The sequence below is a fragment of the Physella acuta genome, unplaced genomic scaffold (genome assembly GCF_028476545.2).
Source record: "Physella acuta isolate Inbredline_101_S28 unplaced genomic scaffold, ASM2847654v3 ptg001210l, whole genome shotgun sequence".
NCBI lineage: Eukaryota > Metazoa > Mollusca > Gastropoda > Physidae > Physella > Physella acuta.
The window spans coordinates 321,583-330,415 of record NW_026732727.1 but is presented as its reverse complement, the minus strand read 5'-3'; positions in this window follow the sequence as shown (position 1 = coordinate 330,415).

Here is an 8,833-nt window from a genome sequence, read left to right as displayed (position 1 = left end):
ATTCAGACCGGATGTCCCTTCTGCGCATGGGCGAGCATTATTTTACGTCATAAACACGTCGGTTAGGGGGGCCCCCGACTCTCTGTTGTAACAGATGAGAAGCTTAGGTGTGTGTATCCTTGTTATGTGGGGGAAATTAATTGTGCAGTGCACACACTTTCACATGGACTCATTATTTCACGCTTTATCAACCGCTTTTACGTAAACATATTTTTTTACTTCACGTTTGCAGAATGATATAGAAATATATTTATATGTTCAACAAGACTAATTCCTTAAACTTTGTCGTGAATGACCAGGGTAGCTCATGTGTTAAGAATATCAACTTGTTATGCTAATTAAAGTAAGTGTAGTTGCCAATGTGAAATTTAGGGGAGGGCGGGTTGGGAGGCTGAACGGGGTAGAAAAATAAATGAAAAATAAATGAAAAAAAGTTCATTTTAAGCTGCTTTACTAAATTATAGAGTCGACGCTATGGAAATCCTCTGCTAAGTTTTACGGGCAAATTTAACTGTTTTCTACATCAAATGTCTAAATTTAACATAATAACCACCAGAGGCGTCGCGAGGCGGGGGCGGAATGCGGACCGCACCGGGTGACACCATTTAAGGAGGTGACACTAAGACTAAAAATTGAGATATATATATATATATATATATATATATATATATATATAGCCTTTACATTTTTCATTTTGTGGGAGGAGGGTGACACCATGGGGTGCCGCACTGGGTGACACCCGACCTAGCGACGCAACTGATAAGCATTACGGAACAGTGACTGATAAAAAGCGCCCTCAACCTTTCCCAATTAGAGTGTGGGGGGGGGGGAGTTTTTTTGCCAATGCCAATGTGAATATACATATGAGGAGGGAGGGTGCGCAAACTTAATAGCTCGCCGCGGGCGCCGGCCTTGGTCGTAAAACCTCTGGCTTTAAACGAATTCTAACGTGACGCCTATGTATTAGGTTTTTCCTTTAATGTTCTTCAGATTGACAAAAACCTGCAACCAAGATGCCTTGTAAGAAAGAGGGAGTATTCAATCCAGTATTGTTGTTTAACCATCCATCCCACCTACAGTTATATAAATTTAGCTATGTGCCAAAGACACTAAAACTGGGTGGAGACAGTGACTTTCTAGGCTATTAATAAACTTATAATTAATTAGCTAGAGCTACAGTAAACAAGATGGGTTTATTTTTAACTCTTTTTATTACCACAAGGGTAAAATATTATAAACAAAAAAACATGCATGTGTATTATTTTAAGTGTAAACTTTACGCTTCATGCTTAATTAAAGTAATTTTCATTGTGGGATTCACATCGTTAGCCTTGAAAGATACAGCAAAGTAGTTAAGCTAATGTATACGACTCTTCTTCCATTTAAACTATAAGCTATGAATGTTCTTATAGAATAACCGACCTCGGCTCACTGTTGTTCTTGGTAGTAGTTTTTTGTAGTTTTAAAACCAAGATTATAGCTATGAGATATTGTACGCTTCGTTCTTAATTTTTAGTGTTGGAAGGGATCGTGCCTTATCTGCCAGAGGGTTTGAACTCGAGACTTTTTTCGAATTCATCAACCGTGAGCTTTTGCCGACACGACCATGCTCCCATCACAAATTAAGGATACGTGTCAATTGGTTATGCGCCATTGAGGCCATAGACTCCGATTTCAGCCTGCTTTTCTTTTTGGATTTGCTTCCATAGCCTTTGTCCAACCAAGAACAAACTACAAGGCAGCGGTTGTTGATTTTGATTAATTCAAAATGTGTGAATGAGTTTTTAAGGTGTATAATTGAAGTGCATAGTACTGTAAGTACTTAAGTACTTATTGTGTGTGAATCAAATTAAGCGATTTTCGTTATTATTTCAGTTTGACGTTACCTTTAATATAAGTCCGTCTTTCAAACACATATAATCTAACAATTTGAAAATTTTGTTTTATAGCCAATTTGAACGTGTGTAGTCAGTTATTTCAAAATGTTTAGTTTGTGATTATAGCACTAAGGTTTTAGAATCGTCCTTAAAAGGAGAAATTTTATTGAGCCGGAATTATTTACCTCTTGTACATCCGCTTTATGGTCTGTAAACAAGACAAGGTCTAGCGCAAGGGACAGTACTGTGGTTGTGCTGCATTAAATAAAACACAAGCAGATAGGAGCAAGATTTACGCTTCACATTACTGACAGACCATGCCAACTAAACAAACTAAACAAGCTTGGTGTCAGGGTTTTTACATATTAATGGGAAAAACAAACGCATAATTTTTACAAATTGCTACGGGGTTTTTTTTCTATATTTTTACTCTTTTCGGTCTCTCACTCAACCCCCCCCCCCCCTCTCTCTATCTATATACATCTCTCTATATTTCTATCCAGCTCTGAAATTAAAAAAAATCCAGGACTAGAAAATTACAGTTTGTTTTTCCTGGATCGGGTTATTTACTGTCCATTTATATCAGGGGTCTCCAAACTACGGCCCGCGGGCCGGATGCGGCCCGCGAGGTCCTCTCATCCGGCCCTCGGAGATCTGTTTGTCCACGGAAAAAAATGTTTGTTGTAGGTGGCTGAGGAAAAATGCCACCCCAATGAGATGTCTGGAAGAAACTCTGGCGCCCGAACTTATATTTGATAGTTAATGCGGCCCTCGGGATGAAAAGTTTGGAGACCCCTGAATTTTTATATCTTAGTACATGGAGTGGGGCCGGGGTTTTTAGCGCCCTGGGCAAAACTTAATAAAACGCCCCCTTTCACTTAAATTAATTACTAAAACATATGTCTAAGAAAACAATTAATTAAAAGTGACATATTAATTTATTATCTATTGCATATATGTTATAAATAGACATCAAAATCAAATTTTACTTGCCGCATTCGTCTCAAAAGTTTGTACTAATTCCTTCAATTTCAGTTTGCAAGCGTGCTTACTTGCTTAGTCCTCTTTGCTCCTTATGGAGCATAGGGCCTCCACCATTTCCTTCCATTTCTTCCTATCCTCGGCTATTAATTTTGACATCTCCCAAGACATCCCTATTGGCTTCAGTTCTTCAAGCGTAATCACATTTAATTTTATTAAAGTCCACGAGTCTAGTTTGTAATTTACGACATAGCACTCCCCCTTTAGAACATTTTAAGTGCTTCCCCCCCCCCCCCCACTCCCGGGAGAAAAAAGTATGGAAAAAAACCACTGAAAAAAAAAGTTCTCTGCAGTCCTCCCAAGGTGAATTCCAAAACGGAACTTACCTATTTTAAAATTAAGCTTGACTGTCTTTAGTTATAATTGTAAAATGGTTATATTGTGTGATTATGTAAGGTTTTTTTTTTGTTTTTGAAAAATAAAATGTTATAAATGTTATAGATTCCAGCCTAAAATTGTTGTATGTGAATCCTTTAGGAAAGAGTGAAAAATATGAAAAGACAATTAACTAGAAGTTTAATTAACGACTAAGACTGTATGTCTACTAACATTAAGTATTGCAAGCTACAACAGCTACTGGTGTATTTGTTTTTCAACTTGATAATGCTAAAAAAAACTACCAAACTATTTTGTTTAGAACTTAAGCTCTATATAATTTTACAATAGCAAACAATGACTTAAAGTTGTATTTTAATGTAAGTGGTCAACCTAAGTTGCATGAATTTTGAAATGAATGTAAATTTAAGCAATGAATTATCTCCCATTTGAAAGTCCAAATACCAAAATTTTATTCAAGGGAAATAACTTTCAAAAGAATAGCTAAATTAACCAAGTGTAACTTAGACTTGCTTGATAAACACAATAAACACTTTAAATTTCATTCCTTAATAATTATAAAAAAAACAATTTATTTTATGTATGTAAATTTGTGAAAACAATATATTTTACCTATTGAATAATTAACCGCAGCTTTTGTTTGAAAGTCTAAAAATGATAGCTTCATTATGACATACTTCTATTCAATTGTGATGGCATTTAATTTCATTACATACTAAAACAGAGAAATGTTTAAAATTTTGGATCCCCTTAATAAAGGGACGACTTTCAATTAAATCAAACTCGGGTACCTGTGTTAGACCAGGGGTCGGCAACCTGCGGCTTGCGAGCCGCATGCGGCTCTTTTGATGTCGAAATGCGGCTCTTCAGCTCCATGCATAAATATTAATAATTATTTTATTGTGTTTTCAAAACTCATAAAAATAATAAACAGTAAACACTCGCTATTCTATTAAAATATTTATTTACGCCCTATTTCAATGTACTTCTTATTAGCTCGTCTATCCCAAATTGAAAAATTCAACTTCATGGTGAAGATCACAAAGAAACTAAACGAGCTGAACGTAAAACTGCATGGAAAGGAAAACCCAGCCTATGTCTTGTTTGGAGAAAATGATTGTTTCGAAAAAAAAAATCACTTCATTTTCTTGAAGACACGGAGAGCGGTAAATTACATTATTTCGAAAAATCTAAAAAAAATATATCATGATAAAACCAACGCTACTGTTAATATGAATCACTTCAGCATTGCTATAATAAACAAAATGAAGGATATGTTGACTGAGAGATTTGAGCAAATTCAAAACAAATGCAAATAAGATTAACTTTGAGCTATTTGGTATTGATGCTGGTTCGCTTCAAATTAAATTGTTAGATTTGAAAACTAAACATTTGTGGAGCGGTAAGCTCACAGACCTCAAGAGCAAGTTAGATGATTTGGAGGTCCAGTAAAACATGCACGTTTCACTGTACAACTGGACAGATCTAAAAGAAATGGCGCGAGTTGGGGCCCTACTATGTGACGCATGCAGTGTTTCTTCCAGACTTTTTTCTCGGGGGGGGGGGGGGGCACTTGAAATTTTCGGGGGGGGGGGGGGGGGGAGGGCGGGCGCTAGACTTTCTTCGGACGGGCAGACACTGTTAAAAGTATATATTTTCTATATAAATTATATACATTTCATTTCGTTCGGGGGAGGGGGGGGGGACGGTACAAAATTCTCGAAGAGATTCCTGAAAGAAACTCTGGACGCCTGGAATAGTCTTGCAGGATGCTATAGTAGGGCGAAGAAGTTGGCATTTGGAGTGCTGAAGATCTTCGGGTCAACATATTCATGCGAGCAAGCGTTTTCTTGCATGAATATAATACCAAGTATAGAAGCCAACTAACAAATACAAATCTAGAATCTTGATTGAAACTGAAAAAAAGTTATGAGCCACGTTTAAACAAACTTTCAAAAGGCATGCAAGGCGAAACTGGTGTAAATAGTATTCAATAATGAAAGTTATATAGATCTACTTTGATCACTGATTTTATTATTCTAGGTAAAATACTTTAATACTTATTTCTACGAAACATGTGTATGTTTTGATTTGAATAAATATTATTTCATATTTAAACATATATATATATATATATATATATATATATATATATATATATATATATATATATATATATATATATATATAATCCTAATCAAGTATCATAATATTGAAATAAAAGTGTTAGTGGCTCTTTAAAAACTGGGTTATTTGGTAAATTATAACTTTTGGCTCTTCCGTCCCAAAAGGTTGCCGACCCCTGTGTTAGACATTGCTAGAATTATTGTTTAATTAAAAAAAATTATTATTTGGTAAAACAAAGTTTATTTGGTAAAACAAAGTTTATACATTCTACCCCATTTAATATTATATAATACCTTATACCTATATAGATTCCTAAAAAACTAAAGATTTTTCAACTATGGAACGCCTACCTTTCTTTGTAGTGTGTTCCGTACTGAATTGAAATCATCTAACTTACGATAAACTCGACTACTCGATATACTCTACTACATACACAACACATATCAAACTTCGATACTTATACATAACTAGACTCGATGCTCCAGAACTACGACACCAACTTGTTTAACTTCACCAAGCTCTACAAACAGTACTCACAATCAACAACGATTTCACTGGAACTGCTACTACACTTTAACAGTCAATATAATTCGATACCTTAATACCACAATAATCAATACTCCCGAACTACAGAACTACGATACTTCATCGCCTGCATTCTCACTTCTCTATTACCAATCCGATCCACTAGACCAGGGGTCTCCAAACTTTTCAGTCCGAGGGCCGCATTAACTATCAAATTTCAGTTCGGGGGCCAGTTTCTTCCAGACATGTCGTGATTTTTCTGAGCAAAGTTCCTCAGACATCACCAACAAACGTTTTTTCCGTAGACAAAAAGATCTCCGCGGGCCGGACGAGAGGACCTCGCGGGCCGCATCCGGCCCGCGGGCCGTAGTTTGGAGACCCCTGCACTAGACCTTCAACTACAAAAAAAGCCGAATAAAAATTATGACACCTTAACACTTCGATACTTTATACCTACGAAACCATATCAGCAACAGCCTTCCGCCGTTACTCCCAAATCTAAACGGTTAACAAATCTTACCAAACAAGTACAATATTTTAAACATCCCGTCATTACAAAACTATACACCAGGACTGATTTCTAATTCAAAGTCAGATAAAACGAGACTTACAAGACCTATTAAAATTAGATAACCGTTTGAAATGTTCAAAATTTAAATTACAAACTTATTTAATCAATTATGTGACACCAAATTAAAAAGGCAAAGTGACTTGTAAAAAGCGCCACGACCTTTCCAAATTAGGGAGGTGGGGTTGCATTTTCACCATCGCGAATAAATATAGGCCTATAAAGACCTAATTTTTCGGTGGGGGTGCAAAATTGACAGTTCGTCCTGGGTGCCGAAATAGATCGCTATTCCTTTATAAAAGTTATTAACTATTAGGTACCTTTTGATAATAGCGATGAAACATTTTGCGTCCCTCTAGGGATGGCGCCCTAAGCGACAGCCTAGTTCGCCTTATAGGTAGCGCCGGCCCTGAGTCGGGCCCATTAGCTATTTCCCGTGCGAATATAGTCATTCTATTCAAAGGTGGATTGGTCTACCTGAAAAAAATCCCGATGGGCCGCAAAATAAAATCCAGTGTCTTTATTAAATTTCCTAAATGTATTTTTAAATTAATACTGTTTTGATGTTTGCTGTTATTAAAAAACAAATTGTATAATAAATCTAGCTCATGATTTTAGACACGTTTTTAGTCTACTCAACTGTACACTAAATCTAGCTCATTATTGTATACCTTGCATACCACTTTATATAACATAATATTTAGCTAATTGTATACGTTTTATTCTTCTATTTATTAAAAAACATCAACATCATGACTGTGTACGTTGTATTCCACTGTATATCACATTAAATTTGGCTAGTGATTGTATACGTTTTATTTTTACTCTATATCACATTAAATTTAGATAGAGATTTTATGTTTTATTCTACTCTATATCACACTAAATTAATATAGAGATTTTATGTTTTATTTCTACTCTTTATCACATTAAATTTAGCTAGTGATGTTATACGTTTTATTTCGGCTCTATATTACATCAAATCAAGCTAGTTATTTTATACTTTTTATTCTACTCTTTAATAGTTTAAACCTAGCTCAGAATTCCATACAAGTTTTCTCTGTACTCAATAAACATGAATGGTCTAAACTGTTAGTATAATTTCGTTTTTACTCTAATCAACAATAACTTAAATCTAGCTCATGATTGTTAACTATTTATTCTAATCTATTTCACATTGAATCTAGTTCAGAATTTCACTGTACTCAATATACCTGAATGGCCTCAACTGTTAGTATAATTTTGTTAAAGAACAAACCAAAGCTCTAGACCACGATTTATGTCAGACAAAAGACTAAATTTATAGCAGGCCTTGTCTGGATTCATGAGGTATAAATCCAAGGGGAGAGAAGAAGCCTAGCTATCTCAATGGATTTGGTGTTACATTCATTTTTTAACAAGGTAAACTAGGCTGAAGGTCAGTGGGTTACTTGCTGGTTATACTAGTGGCACCTGAACTTCACAGGGGAGATTTGAACTGAACTTTAGTGGATTAGAATAGTGAAGAATAAAAATACTGTTTTAAACTATTTAAATGATTTACTAATGCAAAATTAATTTGCACCATAGGATTTACACACACACACACACACACACACACACATACGAATATATATATATATATATATATATATATATATATATATATATATATATATATATATATATATATGTATATATATATATATATATATATATATATATATATATATATATATATATATATATATATATATATATATATATATATATATATATATGTATGTATATACTTATAACTGCATATATATAAATATATATATATATATATATATATGAAAAAAATTTATATATATATATATATATATATATATATATATATATATATATATATATATATATATATTATATATATATATATATACATATGTATGTATGTATGTATGTATGTATGTATATACTTATAACTGCATATATATATATATCTATATATATCTATATATATATATATATATATATATATATAAATATATATATATATATATATATATATATATATATATATATATATATATATATGAAAAAATATATATATATATATTATGTCCCCCTATATACATATATATGTACGTGTGTGGGCGTGTGTAGAAGGGAATAACTGGATGTAAGTGAATGTGGATGATGAGTGTGTTGTGTTGTGTGCGGCTGGTGTTTGTGCGCTTCTTTTCGTGTGTATGTGGGCATAACTGTACGTGCGCCTCATTATTATCGGGACAAGATGGATTGATGCTCCCCCTCCCCTATGTCAGGCATACAATAGCTAAATAATGTTAAGTCATATGGAGAGAACAATACAGCCCATGATAATGTTAATTCAAGG